Source organism: Saccostrea cucullata, unplaced genomic scaffold, assembly GCF_032062105.1.
Source record: "Saccostrea cucullata isolate Sc308-1 unplaced genomic scaffold, CSIRO_AGI_Scuc_v1 ctg6420, whole genome shotgun sequence".
Classification (NCBI taxonomy): domain Eukaryota; kingdom Metazoa; phylum Mollusca; class Bivalvia; order Ostreida; family Ostreidae; genus Saccostrea; species Saccostrea cuccullata.
Genome location: NW_026938467.1, coordinates 13,660 through 37,473, shown reverse-complemented (window position 1 = coordinate 37,473; position 23,814 = coordinate 13,660).

Genomic DNA, 23,814 nt, shown 5'->3' with positions numbered 1-23,814 from the left:
GCCAAAACTAGAAATCATTATAAAATACCGAAAAAATCTTTCAATTAAAAAATTATTACAATTCCTCATTTCAACACTATTCTTTCTATATATTCTTTTTTTTCTTCATAAACTAAATTTAAGTAAAATCGAAATCATACATTATTTGAATGTTTTAAGAACATTTTGAAAATAACATTAAAAAATGTTGCAGCAATGAAAAATGAAGTCTTTTAAAAAGGAAAACACATTAAATTGAATGTTCTAAAATTATTCTCACAACATACTCTTAAAGTTAATAAATGAATTATATTGTGCCGCAATTACATAAATGTTTCAGAAACATTTTGAAAATGTTTCAAAAAATGTTACAAAAACTATAATTAAAATGTTTCAATTGTAGTGAAAATAATTATTTTAATTAATAAACATTTATTTTCAATGCCTAGGCCGAAAAATATCCGGAATTTAATGTTTATAACTAACAGCGATATTAAGAATGTTTTAAAAATATTTTTAAAATGTTCCTTACAATTTTTTTCAGAAACGTATAGGCAATGTTTCCGTTTTACAAAAAAAAGAATGTTTCATTTCATGTTTTAAGAACGTTTTTAAAACGTTTTACAAGGTCTTTAATATTTGGAAGCTATACATACCCTTGGAATAATTTTAAGAAAAATGTTCCTTAAATGAATTAAGAATGTTTCAAAAACATTTTGACAACGTTCCTTCCAAATGTTTCAGAAACGTATTCATGCAATGTTTCAGATTTATGGAAAAGGAATGTTTCATATCATGTTTTTAGAACGTTTTTAAAACGTAATATAAAAATCTTTGATATTTGAAAGCTAAACATACCTTTTGAAACATTTTTAAAACGTTTCAAAAATATTTTAGAAAAATGTTCCAAAAGGATTTAATCATAAGCTTCTTGAAAACATTTCAAAAATGTTTTTAAAATGTTATCAAGAAAATGTTTTAAAAATGTTTTTAAAATGTTTACTCTGAAATGTTTCGAAAAAACCTTTTTATAACACCAATAAAATGTTTTGAAAATGTTTTGTGCTACCTGGGTACTTAATCGCGCTTCCGCAAAGTCTTTTATGACGTTATGAAAATACGTAAGTAAGTTATTACGTGAAATTTGATTTTTAATACAAATAGTACAGTTATATAACGCGGGAAAAATATATTTCTTAAACGAAATACTGTAGACGTACTTTTTTCCGCGGGGTCATAATTCCGCGGAATCCTAATTTCTGTTTAATCCGCGGGTAGAAAATTACGCGGATTTTCTTGACTGTCACTATATATGCCTTATATTTATATTAAGTACGCTTGGACAAATTTCCGCGGATTATCTGTGACCGCGTACATAGCGTAAATTAATACCACGCGGAAAAAAGTACTTCTACAGTATTATCATGTTGCATTAAAAACAGGTTTATGTCGTTTTATAAAGTGTTTTTCTTTAGTTTCACGTTCTTTTTCTGTAGTATCCCTTCGGAATTTGTAGAAAGGAAAAACAGTAAAATAGGGGGTTTTATTTTTGGGAAAGTTTCTAATGTGTTCGCTTACAGCGGTACACTGGTAATTTGGTTCTCTAATTTGTTGTCGGTGTACGGTCGTAGTAGTAGTAGTAGTAGTAGTATTTATTTGTTATTATGTCATCATACATAGAACAAATACACATAATTATACATGATCTTATGAAAGATAAAAGTTGGCAATCAAGATTTTATAAATAAATAATTTAACATGACTAGATAGATACCAGGATAAGCCATTAAAGCTCGAGAGCTTATTTCCAGTGGGGTCCTATCTTGAATAACTTTAAAGAATAAATAACAATACATTGTAATGAATATTCCATCATTAAAGCACTATGATACTTTTGGCACAATAATTTTAGCAGACACATCTAAATTAGGTTTAAGTATGACAACATTGACATTATCAATAAAATATAAAATATATTTTATAAACTAGTACTGAAACATATCACTTTTCATGTTCTAAAATGCCTTTTTGTAAAATAAAACTCTTTACGTGTTTCTTAAAAGTACTCTTTCCTTTTGTACACTTAATAGAGGCTGGTAACTTTGGTAACATACAGTTTCAATAATATATCCAATAGGTTACTTATCCTGTGAATTTTAAATGTTGGTCCCGCAACTATGGATCTAATTTTCAGCTGGACTTGCAACACTAATATATGTTGATGCGGGAATTTTACATTTATCTTTAATTGTCTGACTTTTATGTATCTTTTGTGTAACTAAGCATTGTATCGTCAAACTCCTGAAGATTGAAAATGAAACCGGTTGAGTTTATTTCGTTGTTGTTATTTTTTTTTTATTTTTTAAGACAAACTCTTTCTGTTCATTGCTAAGGAGAAGGGTGTATTCACGTGTACCTAGGTAAGATAAGTACAGTGATTTTGGATTGTCCTTTTATGTATTTAAAGACATTTGTGTAATGAAATGAATTCCACCGAAGAGAAATAATTACGTTCAAAGCAGAAAAAAATGTCAGCAGTATTAACATAATCTACATGTGTAGCACCTTTTCTTGATGTACAAAATTATTATGAAATCATAGTTAAGTTTTGCATTTTTAAACATGGATAAATCACACATATGCAAATTCAATATTATATTTTATTTTTGGGAAAGTTTCTAATGTGTTCGCTTACGGCGGTACACTGGTAATTTGGTTCTCTAATTTGTTGTCGGTGTACGGTCGTAGTAGTAGTAGTAGTAGTATTTATTTGTTATTATGTCATCATACATAGAACAAATACACATAATTATACATGATCTTATGAAAGATGAAAGTTGGTAATCAAGATTTTATAAATAAATAATTTAACATGACTAGAAAGATACCAGGATAACCCATTAAAGCTCGAGAGCTAATTTCCAATGGGGTCCTTTCTTGAATAACTTTAAAGAATAAATAACAATAAATTGTAATAATGAATATTCCATCATTAAAGCACTATAATGCTTTTGGCACAATAATTTTAGCATACACATCTAAATTAGGTTTAAGTATGACAACATTGACATTATCAATAAAATATATTTCATAAACTAGTACTGAAACATATCACTATTCATGTTCTAAAATGCCTTTTTGTAAAATAAAACTCTTTACGTGTTTCTTAAAAGTACTCTTTCCTTTTGTACACTTAATAGAGGCTGGTAACTTTGGTAACATACAGTTTCAATAATATATCCAATAGGTTACTTATCCTGTGAATTTTAAATGTTGGTCCCGCTACTATGGATCTAATTTTCAGCTGGACTTGCAACACTAATATATGTTGATCCGGGAATTTTACATTTATCTTTAATTGTCTGACTTTTATGTATCTTTTGTGTAACTAAGCATTGTATCGTCAAACTCCTGAAGATTGAAAATGAAACCGGTTGAGTTTATTTCGTTGTTGTTATTTTTTTTTATTTTTTAAGACAAACTCTTTCTGTTCATTGATAAGAAGACGGATGTATTCACGTGTACCTAGGTAAGATAAGTACAGTGATTTTGGATTGTCCTTTTATGTATTTAAAGACATTTGTGTAATGAAATGAATTCCACCGAAGAGAAATAATTACGTTCAAAGCAGAAAAAAATGTCAGCAGTATTAACATAATCTACATGTGTAGCACCTTTTCTTGATGTACAAAATTATTATGAAATCATAGTTAAGTTTTGCATTTTTAAACATGGATAAATCACACATATGCAAATTCAATATAAACTTACACTACTTTAAAACATAAAAGTTTACCAGACCTTGTCTGCAAGAGTAAAATCACTATATTTCCCAAAGCCTTATCCTGGAGGAAGTTCAGCTGTTTTATGAATGCTTAGTCAGAACGACTCGGATATACAATAAGGCAGCCAATCAAAAAATAATTTTAAAGCATGACGTTAATCCATGCATGTAGTTAAGAACAATTTTAATTTGTTGGATTGTAGTGCATTTGTTATGAAAAGAAAATATGACACACTGGTAATACACTGGGCGGAAACAAATGGTCAATTTGTTCTACTTGTGTACATTTGTAGATTCCAGAATAGATTAGAACTTTGATCACCAGTCCAGTAAATTTGCTTTGATCACAAGATCATGTTAATTGTTAATATGATATAATGCATTGATATAAACTTGACATTAATACAAACTAGATATTTTACGAAATAATCAAGTTATTCCAGCACAGTTAGAGCTTTGTCACACAAAACAAAAAAAAAGGTTTATTCAGTTCAAGAATACAAGAAAAAGAGACAACCACAATAAAAAAAAATAACGTTTTGAAGTCTTAAGAATAACTTAGTTTCAAAGGTGAATATTGCCTTTCACAGCAAAATATTTTGATTCCTTTCATAATGGTATTGAATTTTAAATTATGTTGCACTTGAATTGATTTCGTCAGTCCTCAGTTTTGTTAGTACTCCTCCCTCCAAAAGAAATCAATTGCAGATTAACATCTGATTTTGTATTGAAATTAGCATTATATTGAAGTGAATTAATTGACTTTTGTTTTAAAACGAGAACATATATTTTCTCGCATTTTATTATTATCTCATTTATTGCATGATCATGAAGGAAATAAAATCAAAATATTAACCAAGGTTTTTGTAAGAATATGATTTTCTAAAAATAATTTTTCATTTTACCAAACATTTATGCTGAAGATAAGACTTTTGATTTAGTCGAGCTATGACTTTCATATTTCACATGTGTATTCCTTGTGACAAGACCTTTCTTTGGGTACCACCAAATTTGACCTCGTAATCTTGGAATTTGATACATACAAAAATTCCAAACTTTTTCTTTGGCCATATCTTCTGAACAGTAGATACCAGAGTGTTTATACTTCATATATGTCGTCCCTGTTGAAAGACTTTCCAATTACAATTTTGATCTTTTTACCTTGACCTTGGAGATTTCCGTACTTATGAACAAACATATTCCTGGCATTAATTTTTGAAAAGAAAGACTGGTGCTTTTATACTTTACGTGAGAAGATTTTATAGGATATCAAGAATTTTGACCCTTAGACCTTGGCCTTGGAGTTTGACCTACTTTTAAAATACAACCCTGACCACAATACTTTGAAAGATTATGACTAAAGCTTTCATGTTTCACATGTTCAATCCTTGTGACAAGACCTTTGATTTGATATCAACAATCTTGGCCCTTTAACCTTGGAGTTTTACCAATTTTTACACAAAATATCCTAACTTTTACTTTGGACCTTTTTTTTTTTTTACTTTTGGCTTCTAGGAATTTTATATTTCAAACATTAATTCTTGGGGGCAAGACCTTTCATTTGAAACCAACAATTTTGAATTTGACCTTGGAAGTTTTCGTACTTACGAAAAACTTTAACCTTGACCACAACTTTTGAACGGTAAGTGTTAGGGCTTTCGTACTTCAGAAATGTAATCCTTATGAGAAGCCCTTTCATTGGATATCAACATCGTTGACCTTGACCTTGGAGTTTGACATATTTTTTTTATATTTGAAACCAACAATTTTGAATTTGACCTTGGAAGTTTTCGTACTTACGAAAAACTTTAACCTTGACCACAACTTTTGAACGGTAAGTGTTAGGGCTTTCGTACTTCAGAAATGTAATCCTTATGAGAAGCCCTTTCATTGGATATCAACATCGTTGACCTTGACCTTGGAGTTTGACATATTTTTCGAACTTTAACCTCGGCCATTTCTTTTCAACAGTAAGGACTAGAGCTTTCATGCTTCACATATGTAATCCTTGTGTCAAGATCTTTCATTGCACTCTTTGACCTTGACCTTTTTACAAACTTGAACCTTGGCCAAACCTTTGAAAGATAAGGGCCAGCGCTTTCATACTTCCAATATGTTATCTTTAAGACAAGGCCTTTCTTTAGAAACCATGAACCTAAACCCTTTCACCTTGACCCCGGAGTTTGTACTTCCTTTAAAAACGTTAACCTTTGTCATAATCTTTGAATAGGTGGTCATAGGAATCAAAATATCGACTTTAAAATTTTAAGATTATTAATTTAGACAATATGTACCTTTAACATGAGATATTAGATACATATTAGAGCTATGTCTCGTATGAAAGGTCGATTATGTTCATTTTATTGCAAATAGAATGTGACCTTTATTTGTGCAATAAACCATGGGAGCTTAGAAAATGCCTTGAGCTGTATAATATTGATGTAGATATTGGGGTAAGACACAGTAGAGACAAAAAAAGACTGTAGACGCAAAGATTTGCTAGAAATGCGTGTTACAAACAAAGAATAGCTAATGACAGAACATTTACTGATTGTCAAGGAAACTAAACATGTCATAATTATGCAGGATCTAGTATTGAAGATTATTTTATTGTTTCAGAGGAACTTTTAGAAGGTTTTTTATATGTTTATGTGCCAAATTTTATACCACTTTTAGATTGTTATTTAAGATTATCTTTGAAATTATTATCCTCTTTTGAACGTGGGAATGTTTGTGAAAATATTATACAAATGTCTGTTAGATGTAGGAAAATTTTTCATCAGAAAAATTTCAAAATTCCTGTTCTCATCCTACTATTCAAAAAGATATAGACCAATTAATTCCAGACGCAATGAATAGAAACAAATATTAATTTTAATCACATTTATTGTAAAACAATGATTACATTTTGTGGCAAGTGTTTGTCACAATCTATTTATACAGTACATAGATGTAAATACCCCGGCGGAATCCAGGGACTCACTACCTGCCGACTGACTGGCGCGATAGAGCCTGGCGCGAAAGCGCACCCACAGGTGACTGTGGTGGGAACAGACCTCTTGGAACTCACAAGAGTGAATGCCACATTGAATGAATGAATTCAAGTTCTGACCCAGGTCCTCACTCTATACTTGTCTCCTCTGGAATACAACAACAACATGGGGATAACACCCCCAGGGGTAGCAGGGTACCGTAGACCCCCAACACCTGCCCTTGGTACCTCAAGGATCAAGCCGGTCTCTCAGGCACGGTGAGGTAACCCCCAAATCTTCCCCAGTACTGAGGATAGATAACCCAGAGTTTTGAGCCAGACATGGTAGAAATCATCATTCGTGGTAATCCCCGAACTCCGCCAAATGAACTTGTCTATACAAGTTCCAATAACGCGTAAGGTGTATATATGAAAGTTTTAGTTCAGCATTTCACCCACCTGACCTTTAAATATCTAAATAAATATCTAAATATCTAGTGATCTAAAACAGCATTTGTACAATGGTCAAAATAAATTTGCTCTTCCTGAATTTGACTTGCACTACCATACGATAATAATCTATTCATATAAAGGGGGAAGACAAATACTGAGTAGATCATGCAAGCCCTATGCCCAGCTTTAAATCTGTCTTATATATTGATTTTATTCCCACAGGCAACTGGTTGCTACAATTCACCGGCACATCCCTTACATTTACTAGCCATGGGTGACAGACAATGGGGTATGTCATCACCCGAATAATGCATTATTAGTTAGGGGATTACCATTGAAATGTACCCAAAATTGGCCTTGGCTGTATCAAGTTCAGACTATGATCCTTAATGATTTTTTCATCCAACTAGCTTAATGATGCCAATGTGACATTGCTGGAAAGGTGTGGACCAATTATCGAAACTTGTGTTTCTGTTATTGACCTGAGATGCACGAGGACCCCAAAGCTCAAAATGAAGCCACTGTCAAAATGGAATCTGCAATGTAATTTGTTGTAACTACTAATGAGCTCTTAAATAACTTAGCTTAACTAGAATAGTAAGATAATTGATATTACGTACATGTTTCTAACCAAAAGCCTGACTTAAGCAGAATAAATTGACTGATAGCTTGTCAGTATGAAAGGTACCCCTCGCCTCCAGATGTTGAACATTTCACTGGAAGTGAGCAAACTGTATCACCCCAGACTTAATCATATATTATAGTGTGTGTGTGTTTTTTTTTTTTATCTTTTAACTGTGAATACCGTTTATAAACTTTTATCTTCAGTAATAATTTAATACGTTCCCTTTCCACCGCATTGAAATTTACTTTTCTGTACTTTTATGTCTTTTAATCAGCTGCGCTTCTCAAAGTACACAAAAATTTGGGGGCGAGTATCGAGAGATGGATAGATAGATACATACCTATAATATTTTGTATAAATGTTGACTTTTATCAAAAGTGACGAGCTCATGGACAGTCGTCTTTTACGGAGCTCCGATATTTCTGACCATAAATATACCTTCAAGTAGATTTGTGTATATATTTCTGTTTCTATGTGTTGTGTGTATATAATTCTTTGATTTGGATTACATTTCGATTCAATTCTACTGTGATTATGAACTTTTTGATGCGAGTATAGAACATAAACAAGTAAGTTTACTCGCCCCATTGTATTACCGCAGTGAGTATCTACTCACTACATGTTTGTATATAGGTGTGTGTAAAGGCTTAGACGTTTGTATTTACGAAATGGAGAAACCGGTGTATCTTAAAAACAGTGAACTTCTTGAGAGTTCAGACAAATCTGTGAGAATTATAGATTATGAACTTTTGCAAGCAGTGAGCGCGGTTGTAGGAGATAGCGTCAAGTGTTTACAGTTAGACAGGGACCTATGGAGAATATATCTTCATAACAAAGAAAGTAGACAAAAACTCCTACAGCAAGGGTTTGAATATAAAAACCAAACAGTGTCTGTGTACGACACTAACCCCTACACGTCTGGAGCACTATCTCCTAAAGATCAGGTGTTAAAAGTCATAGTTTCAGGGATTCCGCTTTCGGTCCAAGATACTGAAATAACAAACATGCTTAAGAAATTTAACGTAGAATTCAAAAGTGAACTTCGTTATGAAAAGATTCGAAACCCAGAAACTGGAAAAATGACAAGCGTCCTGAATGGAAATCGCTTCATATATATTTCCCCACTCCCCGATGGCAAAGCACTTCCCCGAACAAGCTACTGCGCGGGTTTAAAATGCAGAATTCACCACTTTGGTCAATTCTCGGCAAAACAAGAATTAAAATGTCGAAAATGCTGGCAATCTGGCCATTATACAAGGAACTGTCAAAATGAGACATGCTGTAAAGTCTGTAAAAAGCCGGGTCATGAACCCGGGGATACTCAGTGCGAATTCTATCAGGAGCAAACAAATGTTATCGCTTTTCAAGGTTACAAGAGCATTCTCTCAAATTTCCATATGAGTGAAATCAAAGTTTACGGAGAAAATCACAAGTCAGCAGAACACGCGTTTCAAATGACTAAAGCAATTCGAAACGGCGATCTTGTGGCCGCCGAAAAAATTCGTTCTGCGACGACTGCACTGGATGCAAAGCGCATCGGCGATTATATCTCCAAAAACGAATCGTGGGAAAAAGAACAAATCGAAGTTATGTCAACAATTATAGATGCTAAAGCCTCTCAAGTTAAACCCTTTCAAGAAGCCCTACAAAAAAGTGGCCCGAAATCTATCATTGCGGAAGCTACGTACGATGATTTCTGGGGGACTGGTATCAACGTTTCAGCTACTGTGAAAACAAATCCTGAAGCTTGGCCTGGAAAAAACATGCTTGGCAGTATAATCAAGGATGTAGCAAAAAACTACCGTCGAAAACCAAGAAGTTGGTCCCTCCCGAGGCAACCAAATAACAAAGCTGCGCGGGTGTCACAGAAGGAAATCACCGATTTCGTTAGCCAGCTAAAGGAAGGACCATCCAAGAGATCTCGAGAAAATGTCAACGATGACACAGACACTAGTGAGCAAGGTTAATATCCTTTTTTTTTTCTCAGACTCTCTCTATGATGAACGTTTTTTTTTCACATTTACGTATTATTTTGCTTTGAACAAATATTACTATGCCTAACCCATTATTAAGTGTTTTCTCCTTAAATGCGAGGGGATTGAATACATACGAAAAAAGAATAGTTTTATATGATTGGCTTCAAGATTTAGACATAGATATTGTATTATTACAAGAAACTCATTATATAGAATCGAGAGAGTATCAATATAATGCCAGATGGATGGGCTCAAGTTTTCACTGTTTTTCGAGCTCAGCGTTTAGTAGAGGTGTCTCTATATTAATCAGAAAAAATTTTCCTCATGAATTGATAAACTATCACAGGTCTTCTGACGGAAGGAAAATTTTGATAAATCTTAAAATTAATGATATAACTTTTTCAATAGCAAACCTCTATGCACCAAATAATGTATCGGATAGAAAAGAATTTTATATCACAACTAAGTCTTGGGTAAGAAAAAATGCTAAGAATCTTGAGAACTTGATTGTATGTGGAGATTTAAATTGTAATATTGACAATTATAATCAGAATACCGATTCAAGCAAAACGCAATTAAACTCTTTAATAAAACAATTAAAACTGATAGACGGCTGGAAAAAAATGCATGAAAATAAATCTGGTTTTACTTGGTGCAATGCAAACAATATTCCAAGTAGCAGAATAGACTATATTTTATTTGCAGAAAAGTTTCCATTATCAATAGATTGCTTTTCTTTAAAAAATTGTCCTAAAGTAAATAACAATAGAATGAGTGATCATTTAGGACTAAAAATGGACTTTATCCTTAAGAAAAACAAGAGAGGTTGTGGATACTGGAAAATGAATGCTTCATATTTAGTAAAGGAAGATTTTTGTAAACAATTAAAAGATATTTTAAAAAATAAAGAACTTGAATTTAGAAATATAAAATGTGCACAAGAAAGATGGGAGATGGTTAAACTTACTGTTAAAGAGTTTTCTATAACCTACTCCAAAACCAAAAGTAAGAATACTAAACAGAGAGTAAAAGAAATTGAAAACAGAATTACAAATATTGAAAATAGACCTTTTAATGAAATTAATAATCAAGAAAAATATAAGCTAGAAAGAGAATTACAACAAATATATGATAAAAAATTAGAAGGAGCATACATTAGATCTAGAGCAAACTGGATTAAATGTGGAGAGAAATGCTCTTCTTACTTCTTAAAACTAGAAAATAAGCACCAACAAAGTAATGTTATTGAAAAAATTGACCAAGATAACCAAACCTTTTTTAGTAGTAATGATATCTTGGGGTAATTATGTAAATTCTATGAAAAACTATACACATCACAAAACCCTAAATCTGGAGACATAAGAAATTATTTAAGGAATACTAAATTAAAAACAAAATTAGGCACAGAACAACAAAAAATATGTGAGGAATTTCCTACTCTATTAGAATGTGAAGAGGCTATTAAAAATATGGATAACAATAAATCACCTGGTTTAGATGGCATACCAGTCGAATTTTACAAAATATTTTGGAATGAAATAAAAGATTACTTTTATGATTCACTATTAAAATCTTTTGAATATGGTGAACTACCATCATCTCAGAAATTAGCTGTTATAAGTTTGATTTACAAAAAGGGTGAAAAAAGTAATTTGAAAAACTACAGACCCATAAGTCTCACAAACTGTGATTATAAAATACTTGCTTTTGTCTTGGCTAGAAGACTACAAAGGGTTATCTCAAAATTAATAAATAAAGACCAGTCAGCATATATAAAAGGTAGATATATAGGAAATAATGCACGTCTAATTCAAGATATCTTTGACTATTGTGAAAATCAAAAGGAGAATGGCTTATTATTATTTTTAGATTTTGAAAAAGCTTTTGATACTGTTGAATGGGAATTTATGATACAAGTATTAGAAGAATTTAATTTTGGTCCAAAATTTATTAAATGGATTTCAATTTTATACAATAAGCCTACTTTTAGAGTAAAGAATAATGGTTTTATTTCAAAAACTTGTAGAATGACAAGAGGCATCAGACAAGGCTGTCCCATTTCTGCATTGTTATTCATACTTGCCACTGAAATCTTGTCAACCAGAATAAATACATCAGAACAGGTTAAAGGGTTTCAAGTAAATGATCAATGTGAAATTAAAATGTTACAACATGCTGATGATTCAACGAATCCCCTAAAAGACTTAGTGTCTGTAAAACATGTGATAGAAATTATAAATAATTTCTCTATCCTTGCTGGTCCTAAACTAAACTTGCATAAATCTGAATGTATACTCCTAGGACCTTTAAAAGACACATGTAAAAATGTACATGGAATAAATGTAACAAATGATCCAGTAAAAACACTTGGAATTTATATAGGACATAACAAGAACCTCTGTGAGGAAAAAAATTGGAATGAAAAAATAAACAAGATTGTTGACACTGTAAAAGCATGGGAAAAAAGAAAATTAACTATTTTTGGAAAGAAAGAAATTGTTAATAATCTCGTTATTTCAAAATTTCAATATGTAGCAAGTATTCTGCCAAATCCACCTGAAGAATATTTCAAGCAAATCAATAGAATAATCTATAACTTTATATGGAATGCTAAAGATAGAATAAAAAGGAATACCCTGATAGGAAAAGAGGAGGAGGGTGGTATTAATATCTCTGATGTTGAAGCAAAATTTCTCTCTGCGAAAGCTTCTTGGATTCCAAGAATTCTCAAATCTAACAATAGTTTAGTGTCTTTTATCCAAAATATTCTTAGCAAAGAGAATTTAACTCTTGACTATTTACTCAAAACAAATGTGCAAGATATTACACATTATCATGATTTAAACTTGCTACCTTGTTTCTACAAACAGGCTTTTTGTGCATTCAATAAATGCAAAAAACAAAAAGATGTGGAAAAAATGTCAACTGACGAGTTTTTGTCTTTACCTATTTGGAAAAATACATTATTTATGCATAAAAACAAACCAATATTTCTATCAAACTGGATAAAATCAAGTGTTTTATATACAAAAGATCTTTTTGATATAAATGGAAGACGACAAGATATTTCATACTTTTTAGAAAAAATTCAAGATAAAAGAAACATATTCTGTGAATATTTAATAGTGAAATCTGTGTTTAATAAGTACTCAAAAATCTTTGAATGTAAAAAAGCTCAGTATGTCAATATTAAAGATTATCATTTTGTTTTATTTTATGGGGATATTTATTGCAATGTGGAGAGTCAGAAATCATCCTTTTTCTACAACATATTGAGAGAAAAGAAATTTCACCAACCTATAACTGTAAAATATTGGACAGACCTATTTGATATACCTAGATCAATATGGCCAAAAATTTTTAATATGAAAATTATTAAAATGTTTGATAAACAAATTGCTGATTTTAATTATAAACTATTACATAAATTGCTGAATAATAATTTGAATGTTAGTAAATGGAATGCTGATGTGCACAGATTTTGTAACAAGTGTGGAGAAATTGAAAACATAGAACATCTATTATATAAATGCAATGATTCTGCAAACATATGGGGAAAAGTCAGCAAATCATTAAACTTTAATATTGGGTGGAAGAATATAGTAATTGGGTTCTATGAAGAAACGCAGTTATCTGAAATGTTGAACATACTCATTTCTTATATAGCGTTGAAAATATTTAAATATAAAATGAAATGTCGTGTAAATTGTGAACCATGTCTTACAGAAAATTTGATGAAATTTGTTAAGAACAATTTATTTATGCATTGTAATATTATAAAAATGTCATATAAAAATTTAAAGCTAGCTGAAATGTTTCTAAATGTTGAGAGAGATTTGTAATGTTAAGATAAAAGAGTATATTTTCATTCTGTAAGATATCTAATGTTAATAATATATTTATTTTTTGAAATCCAATGCTTCTTGGGTAGCCTGGTCGAAGAAGCATGTAAACAAATGTCAAATACGGACTTTTGGAGGAGAATTGGGACCCCCAGGGTTTACAAGGATTTCATAAACACAAAAGATCTTCATACATATTACCAGTATTTTTTTTTATTTATTTATTTTTTATTTTACTCTTTCGTTACTGAATCATGTGTAAAAATCGATAACTCACATGTTTATGTCCTAGCTTATAACCGGAAATTGTATGTGCTTTGTAAATTTTGAATCAATACCGGACAAGAAAGCAAAATACGAGAATGAAACGCATCTGTTTTTTTTTTCCTTTTTCAATGTTATATTAGTTAAAATTATATTATTTACATGAATGTTCATATAAATAAACCATGACATTCAAAGAGTCATGATATGCAATACTGTAATTTGAAACGCTAGATATTTCATCTATTATATTTATTTTTAATATGAAATGTTTTTCAATGAAATATGTATAACAACAATGATGAATAATCATGATTTTTCTTTTTCATTACTCTTTCTAGATTGTGTAAACTTTTGTATATTGAACATTGAATATAAATATACCGATCCAGGGAGCTCCTGGCACCCCAGGTGACGTATTAACAGAGGGCTTCTGAGGAAGTTTTACCTCAAACTTTGTTGTTTGTTTTTGGAAATAAATCTATTATAAAAAAAAAAAAAAAAAAAAAAAGAAGAAGACTTTTATCAAAACCAAACGTGTCATTCTTATCTATTCGAACATGATAAGGCAATCCTCTAAAGTTCGCTCATTGTGAAAAGAAAATGTCCCGAAAACCCAAGATATACCACCTGTACATATCTACATATATATACAGTGCATATACACACATATACATATATATACACATACATATATACACATACACATATACATACATATCTGTAAATAACTGTAATGTATTGAAAGCCAATGACCTCTTCTTTGGAAAAAGAGTAAAAGGGGGGTTGGGTGGTTGTGGCCATTTTGACTATTTTGATCTCCTCGGGAAGAAGAGCTCCATCTAAAGATATGCCAAAATGATCAAATTTTAATGCTAAAATTTATGAGATTTTCCTTGCCAAATGATAGTTGACAGCTTAAGATATTATATTACACCCTAGCCTCCTTAAACTATTAAAATGAATAAGGCAGTCAGCTCCTTCGGTTATGAAAATCGGCAATTAATTGAACATCTCAAAATTTTTTATCTCGATCGAAAATTAATGTGTATTTAATTGTACCTATGATATTTCTTCGAACTTAAATGTATCGTCATAGCTACCGGTAATCATGTCATAGAAAGAAAAATTATCCAATTTCAAGATATGATTTTAGACAATGCAAATGAAAACCATAAGCTATATGTGCAATTTTACATTGTAAATTAATGGAAAAAATGTTTTAAGTACTAAGAATAAACATTTATAGGTATCCTGGCATTTGGGGGAAATGCATGACATGTTATTTATACTTTATGGTATTTAGTTCTTATTAAGGTCTTCCGTTTCCAACGGAAGACCTTCTACTGATTCTGTTGGTAAAGATTATTAAGGTCTTCCGTCTTCAGCGGAAGACCTTCTTGTTATTCGTTTGTTTCTTTTCCACTGTTTTTAGGGTCTTCCGTCTTCAGCGGAAGACCCTTCTATTATTCTTCGGTTTCTTTTTTACCTTTATTAGGGTCTTCCGTCTTCAGCGGAAGACCCTTCTATTATTCTTCGGTTTCTTTTTTACCTTTATTATTATTATTTTTATTCTTTTTTCTTCTTACAAAATTTGTGCAGAAGATTTCTCGGAGATGTCTCGTTCGATTTGCTTTAAATTTTCACAGTTGATGCGTTGTCATCTGAAGTTAATTCCGGCAAATTATTTTTTGGAAATTAACTTCCGGTCGGGAGTTATCGCCCTTTGATCAAAATTTAGAGGACCCCCTTGTCTGTGATGGAACTCAAGAACGGCTGAAGCTAGAAAGCTGAAATTTTTAGTGATGATAGAGGACATGTTGCCACGTTGCAACATGGTCAGGATATTTTCCGGAAGTGCCTAGTATGGAAGCTCGGTAGGGGTCAAAATTCAGGACACGTTTAATGAGTGATTTTTTGAGACAATTTCTATCATATCTTTTAAAATATAAATATTTTGTTAAAATATACTGAACAACATTTGTGCAAAATATCATGATCTTCAACATGATATCAAGAAAAATGTGCTGACTCATCAAATTAAGGGCTGAAAGGGGCCAACAGTTTTTATTCGATAACTCTTTTAAAGTCAATATTTTGTTACACATTACTGAAGCAAAGATCTTTATCTCAACCGTTTACAACTATATATTATGATTTTTATGTCGTATGATACATAATTAGGGGCCACAAGGGGCCAGAATGCTAAATATTTGATGCTTTATATCTCGAAAGGGAAAAATATTTTGATAAGCAATATTGAACAAAAGTTGTTCAAAATAATGTTCTGAACAATATGCAACCTTTTATTTTTTGCTAAACGTCCCCATTAAGGACTTGAAGGGTTGGCCCCTAATTATATCTTTTGCTTATAGCTCAAAAACGAAAAAGAATTTCTGAACAGTTGTTGAACAAAAAATGTTCAAAATCTTAAGATCTTTATGATTAAATCCCGAAAAAGGGGCTGAAGAATCGAATTAGGGGCCAAAAGGGGCCAGAAGTCTTCAATCGATAACTCTTTATCAGTTAATATTTTGTAATACATTACTGAAGCAAATATCTTTATCTCAACCGTCTACAACTATATATTATGGTTTTTATGTTGTATGGTACATAATTAGGGGCCACAAGGGGCCAGAATGCTAAATCTTTGACGCTTTATATCTCGAAAGGGAGAAATATTTTGATAAGCAATATTGAACAAAAGTTGTTCAAAATAATGTTCTGAACAATATGCAACCTTTCATTTTTTGCTAAACGTCCCCATTAAGGACTTGAAGGGTTGGCCCCTAATTATATCTTTTGCTTATAGCTCAAAAACGAAAAAGAATTTCTGAACAGTTGTTGAACAAAAAATGTTCAAAATCTTAAGATCTTTAAGATGAGATCCCGAAAAAGGGGCTGAAGAATCGAATTAGGGGCCAAAAGGGGCCAAAAGTCTTCAATCGATAACTCTTTATCTGTTAATATTTTGTAATACATTACTGCAGCAAATATCTTTATCTCAACCGTCTACAACTTTATATTATGTTTTTTTTTTTGTTGTATGGTACATAATTAGGGGCCACAAGGGGCCAGAATGCTAAATCTTTGACGCTTTATATCTCGAAAGGGAGAAATATTTTGATAAGCAATATTGAACAAAAGATGTTCAAAATAATGTTCTGAACAATATGCAACCTTTCATTTTTTGCTAAACGTCCCCATTAAGGACTTAAAGGGTTGGCCCCTAATTATATCTTTTGCTTATAGCTCAAAAACGAAAAAGAATTTCTGAACAGTTGTTGAACAAAAAATGTTCAAAATCTTAAGATCTTTAAGATGATATGAACAAAGAGGGCCGATTCCTAAAATAAAGGGCCGTTAGTGGCAAAAGGCCGTTTTTTTAAAGTCTTTAATGTTCAATGTCTTTTTACAGATTGTAGTAAATCATTATTTTAGAATGAAAATCGCAATCAAAATCTTATCTCATCTCATCAAGAATTGGACGGAAGACCCACTCGTTGCTCGCAACGAGATCTCATCTAGTTATTATTATTATTATTATTATTTTTATTCTTTTTTCTTCTTACAAAATTTGTGCAGAAGATTTCTCGGAGATGGCTCGTTCGATTTGCTTGAAATTTTCACGGTAGATGCGTTATCATCTGAAGTTAATTCCGGCAAATTATTTTTTGGAAATTCACTTCCGGTCGGGAGTTATCGCCCTTTGATCAAAATTTGGAGGACCTCCTTGTCTGTGATGGAACTCAAAAACGGCTCAAGCTAGAAAGCTGAAATTTTTAGTGATGATAGAGGACATGTTCCCATATTGCACCTGGGTCAGGATATTTTCCGGAAGTGCCTAGTATGGAAGCTCGGTAGGGGTCAAAATTTAGGACACGTTTTATGAGTGTTTTTTTGAGACATTTTGTATCATATCATTTAAAATATGAATATTTTGTAAAAACATACTGAACAACATTTGTGCAAAATATCAAGATCTTTAATATGATATCAAGAAAAATGTGCTGACTCATCAAATTAAGGGCTGAAAGGGGCCAACAGTTTTTATTCAATAACGCTTTTAAAGTCAATATTTTGTTATACATTACTGAAGCAAAAATGTTAATCTCAGCCATTTACAACTTTATATAATAATTTTTATGTCATATGGTACATAATTAGGGGCCACAAGGGGCCATAATGCTAAATCCTTGATGCTTTATATCTCGAAATAGAGAAATATTTTGATAAGCAATATTGAACAAAAGATGTTCAAAATAATGTTCTGAGCAATATGCAACCTTTCATTTTTTGCTAAACAGCCCCATTAAGGAGTTGAAGGGTTGGCCCCTAAATATTTCTTTTGCTAATAGCTCAAAAACGAAAAGGAATTTCTAAACAGTTGTTGAACACAAAATGTTCAAAATCTTAAGAGCTTTAAGATGAGATCCTGAAAAAGGGGCTGGGCACTCAAATTAGGGGCCAAGAGGGGCCACAAGTCTTCAATCGATAAGTCTTTATCAGTTAATATTTTGTAATACATTACTGAAGCAAAAATGTTTATCTCAACCATCCACATCTAAATATTATGATTTTATGTCGTATGGTACATATTTAGGGGCCACAAGGGGCCAGAATGCTAAATCTTTGATGCTTTATATCTCGAAATGGAGAAATATTTTGATAAGCAATATTGAACAAAAGATGTTCAAAATAATGTTTTGAACAATATGCTACCTTTCATTTTTTGCTAAAGGGCCCCATTAAGGAGTTGAAGGGTTGGCCCCTAAATATTTCTTTTGCTAATAGCTCAAAAACGAAAAGGAATTTCTAAACAGTTGTTGAACACAAAATGTTCAAAATCTTAAGAGCTTTAAGATGAGATCCTGAAAAAGGGGCTGCGCACACAAATTAGGGGCCAAGAGGGGCCAAAAATCTTCCATCGATAACTCTTTATCAGTTAATATTTTGTTATACATTACTGAAGCAAAGATGTTCATCTCAACCATCTACATCTAAATATTATGATTTTTATGTCGTATAGTTCATAATTAGGGGCCACAAGGGGCCAGAATGCTAAATCTTTGATGCTTTATATCTCGAAATGGAGAAATATTTTGATAAGCAATATTGAACAAAAGATGTTCAAAATAATGTTCTGAACAATATGCAACCTGTCATTTTTTGCTTAACGGCCCCATTAAGGAGTTGAAGGTTGGCCCCTAATTATATCTTTTGCTTATAGCTCAAAAACAAATAAGAATTTCTGAACAGTTGTTGAACAAAAAATGTTCAAAATCTTAAGATCTTTAAGATGAGATCCCGAAAAAGGGGCTGGGCACTCGTATTAGGGGCCAAGAGGGGCCAAAAGTCTTCAATCGATAACTCTTTATCAGCTTATATTTTGTAATACATTACTGAAGCAAAGATCTTTATCTCAACCATCTACAACTATATATTGTAGTTTTTATGTCGTATGGTACATGATTAGGGGCCACAAGGGGCCAGAATGCTAAATCTTTGATGCTTTATATCTCGAAGGGGAGAAACATTTTGATAAGTAATATTGAACAAAAGTTGTTCAAAATAATGTTTTTAACAATATGCAACCTTTCTTTTTTTGCTTAACGTCCCCGTTAAGGAGTTGAAAGGTTGGCCCCTAATTATATCTTTTGCTTATAGCTCAAAAACGAAAAAGAATTTCTGAACAGTTGTTGAACAAAAAATGTTCAAAATCTTAAGATTTTTAAGATGATATGAATAAAGAGGGCGGATTCCTAAAATTAGGGACCGTTAGGGGCAAAATACCGATTTTTAAAAGTCTCAAATGTTCAATGTCTTTTTACAGATTGTGGTAAATCATTATTTTAGAATAAAAATTGCAATCAAAATCTTATCTCATCTCATCAAGAATTGGACGGAAGACCCACTCGTTGCTCGCAACGAGATCTCATCTAGTTCTTATTATTTTTTTTCTTACCGATTTTGTGCACGCGATTTCTCAAAAACGGCTTGATAGATTTTTATGAAACTTTCAGGTCTTATAGAACATTAAAAAATCTCGATACCCTTTTTTTTATTTTGATGACGTCACTTCCGGTTCGGAGATTTTCGCAGTTTTGTGATATTTAAGGGTCAGTTTGTCCGTCGCTCTTCTTAAAAGCCACTCATCACAGGAAGATGAAACCTTTTCAGGAAGATAGAGCAACATATGTAGATTTGCATTGTGTTGTTAACTTTCACCGGAAGTACTGCACGTTAACGCTCGGTATGGACTGAAAAAAGTCATATTAAGCGTTTCAAAATTTCTAACACTTTTTCTATTATATCATTTTACTTGTAAATATTTTGTTAAAACATATAGAATAAAAGTTGTGAAGAATTTAGAGATCTTTTAAATGATTTTGAAAAAAGGGCTGACCCCTAAAATAAGGCATCTAGAGGGGCCAAAAAGTTTTAATTGATATCTCAAAAAGTATTGAGAATTTGTAATACGTCAAAGAAGCAAAGTTGTTCAAAATGTCAAGCTAAATCTATTTGTGTCGTCAAAATACGTCCGGCGACGTCACTTCCGGTCAAACCGGAAGTAGTCAAAAACGCGTATTTTTGCCGTTCTTGTCAAGTTTTTGGGTAACATATGTCTCTGGGAGCATAAAAATTAATTTTCCGTCCGTCGTCTTCACTTCCGGTTAAACCGGAAGTAGCAAAAATTTGCATATTTTTGCATTAATTAACATAGCTTTAGAGGATTCAAGCCATTTTTAGGCGTTATTTTTCATTTTTGTTAAAAATGACAGCTACTTCCGGTCAAACAGGACGGAAGACCTACTCGTTGCTTTGCAACGAGCTCGGCTCTAGTTATTCTTTTTTTTTTTCTGCTTCCTAGACCGCAATTTTGAGGCCTCATATCTCTCTCATTTCTCAACGGATTTCGCTCAAATTTTCAGACATTATAGAAGTTTATAAACTCTATCAGAATAATGACTAAAATTTTAAAAAGTCACTTCCGGTTTTGAGTTATTTCCCTTTAAACGAAAAATCATAGGCTTTCGTTTCCGGATAAAGGCTCAGAGACCACAAAAGCTGAAGCAGAAATTTTACTTGTTTTGGATAACAGATGGATTGAAGTTGTGCACATCCATTTTTGTTTTTCGATTTCTGCATTCAAAATGGCGCTATATAGGGGTCAAAAAATAGAACGCCTAAAAGAGCGAAAATTTACACATATTTTCCTTTTTATCTTGAAAACTAAAAATATTTTGTTAAGACATGTTGAATAAATGTTGTGCATAATTGCAAGAGCTTTCATTTGATATCATTAAAAAGGGGCTGGCCCCTAAAATTAGGGATCTAGTGCCCTTGAAAGTTTTTGCTATATATCTCACAAACGATTAATATTTCGAGTGACTTTTGATAATAAAGTTGTGATTTAACATCTTACTGATCTTATGAAATTGTTATTTTGTTCTAGTCTTGATTAAAATTTGTACAGGTAATTCATTTCGCTCAGCTTGTAAATGAGAGTTTCTCATGCGTGTATATAAAACAAACTTACTTTAAATAAAAATCATGGCTACATTGGATGCTAATATTCTTTAGAATAAAGTTCTTGAAGTGTTTTATGCTTTTTTCCCAAATTGTCATGCCTGTTTACAAAGCGCACGCCTTTACATTCAGCTTGTTTGTTTACAATTATATAACGCGCCTCCCTCGATAACGTGGGTTAAAGTCGGTCACCGGGAATCAATCGGCGGGTAATCCAGCGACCCACAATTAAACACAAATAAAAACACAAAATGGTTAAATTCATTTTTTTAAATGTATTAAATTGTTGCCTAATACCATCTCTGTCCTATGAAACTATTAATTTGTTCGAGTCTTGCGTATTATAGGAAAGAAAGCTACATGTACACGGTTCTCATCTTGCTATTGAAGGAAAACTCTTTAGTCTTTATGCGTAGAATTGCAGTAAACTTGCCATAAGTAATAAATATTTTACAACGCTGTATCATATCTCTTTTTTTAAAATTAGGTTTTAAACGTGTTCCTTGGTTCCCGTGCAGAGTATTCAATGGCATCATTTTCATTTTATTAATCAAGATCTTTCCACGAGAAAGAGTTATAGAAAAAGCACAAACTAGTATCTTTTCTTCGTTTAAATATGAACACAAACAATATGAACGAAAACGATAAACGCCCGGATCTAATAAAAAGAACTTTTAAAGAGTCAAATAATACAAAAATTATTTACCGCGCGATTCTCACATTCACCTGGAACCCAGATTTTAAGCGTGTGTACCATTGCGTAATCTTACGATTACACGTGTCCAAGAAAATCTAAAGCTACACACCGAGGCGAACCATTGACCGCGTAGTCATAGACAAAATAATTGGTGTATTAAAACTATTTTACAATTAATGGAAAATTATTTCTGTCGGATATTTGAAATTAATATGCTGGCTTATCTTTGTTTTAAATTTGATCGTGATACATGTTTCTAGCTATCTAGGCTTTGTGTTTGTTTACAATTACGCGACCAATCATTCTTTCCATCGCTTGTTGACATTAATTTACACAGCGTGGTCAAATGTTAAATCTAATTTTACAAATTTACGGAAAGCATTATTTTCTGTAAGTAAATCGAATTTTTCAAAAATATTTAAAAATATCTTAGGTTAGACTTTAGAACAAAACGCTGGGGTATTTATTTTATATGTACATTAATCAATCTTCAATTTTTATAGTTCGTTAGTTCAATGTGTAATTTTACTTTTCATTTTGACGATTCATAGTGTAAGGACTGGCGATCTGCGGTTACTTAACTTCAACCAATATTGATTTAAATGCACAAGCCTATATTTCTTTGTGCTTTTAACACAAATAAATCTGTTTACAACACAAATTTTCCCAATTGAAACACATTTATTTGTCACAGCACTTAATAGGGCCTTTGAGCAGGGAGGGATCTTTTTTGTGCCAGCACCTAAACCGACACAGGAATTTGTTTTATACGGTCTCATCGGAAGAACAGGTCCCCACGTCCCAGAGTGGGATTCGAAACCACGACGTAAGGAGCTGATCCTTACCTCGCGACTATAGAGCAGTCTCTCTAATCACTGCGTTATGCAGGCAACCTTGGGGGATATGAAATGAAAACAATGAAGAAAACGGTCAGTTAAAAAAAGGGGGGTCGTTTTGAAATATTATTCTTATGAATATGACCTTATGACCTTCAGGGCAAGTATAAGAAACCATATTTATGAAAGCTTCCTGATATAAAAAAGATTACTTTTTTTCAAATCATGACTAGAGTTTTCCCTTGCAAAGTGATTGTGTATTTTGGGGGTAGTGGGGATGGGACTGGAATGAAACGGTCTGTTTAACTGTCCATATTTCTGTCTGTCCCTGAAAGTTTTTCCCAGAATGCCAGCTAGGCTATAACATAAAGAAACCAGAAGCTTGTACTCGATACAAAGATTTCAAATGATCCTAGGAAGTGTCATTGTATTTATTCAAGGCAATATTACGGGAAATTCAAGATCACTTGAGAAAGAATTAATGTTTTGTTGCATTCATTTATATGTAATCGAGAATATCTGTAAGCTCATAATTGAGATTGCTTGTGATGAAAAAGGTTTTTTTTATGAATTTGACTCAGAAAATAGTATTTTTTCATTCTGACTATATTTGTTTAAGTTCATACTTGATCAAATTGCTTAGAGTCCGCCGGTTTTCAGATGACTTTAATAAGGTCATTTCAATAAATTCAGGGTCAATGACAGAAAAGTTATAAAACACCTGTCAGAGTTATGAATTTCTAAAAGTTGTTCCAGATTGAGGGTTTGTCTTGACAAAGAGCCAAGGTTATTCTGTTAAAATCAAGGTCACTGACAGAAGAAATATGTTCTCTTCCAGGTTATGAACTAGTAAGTGA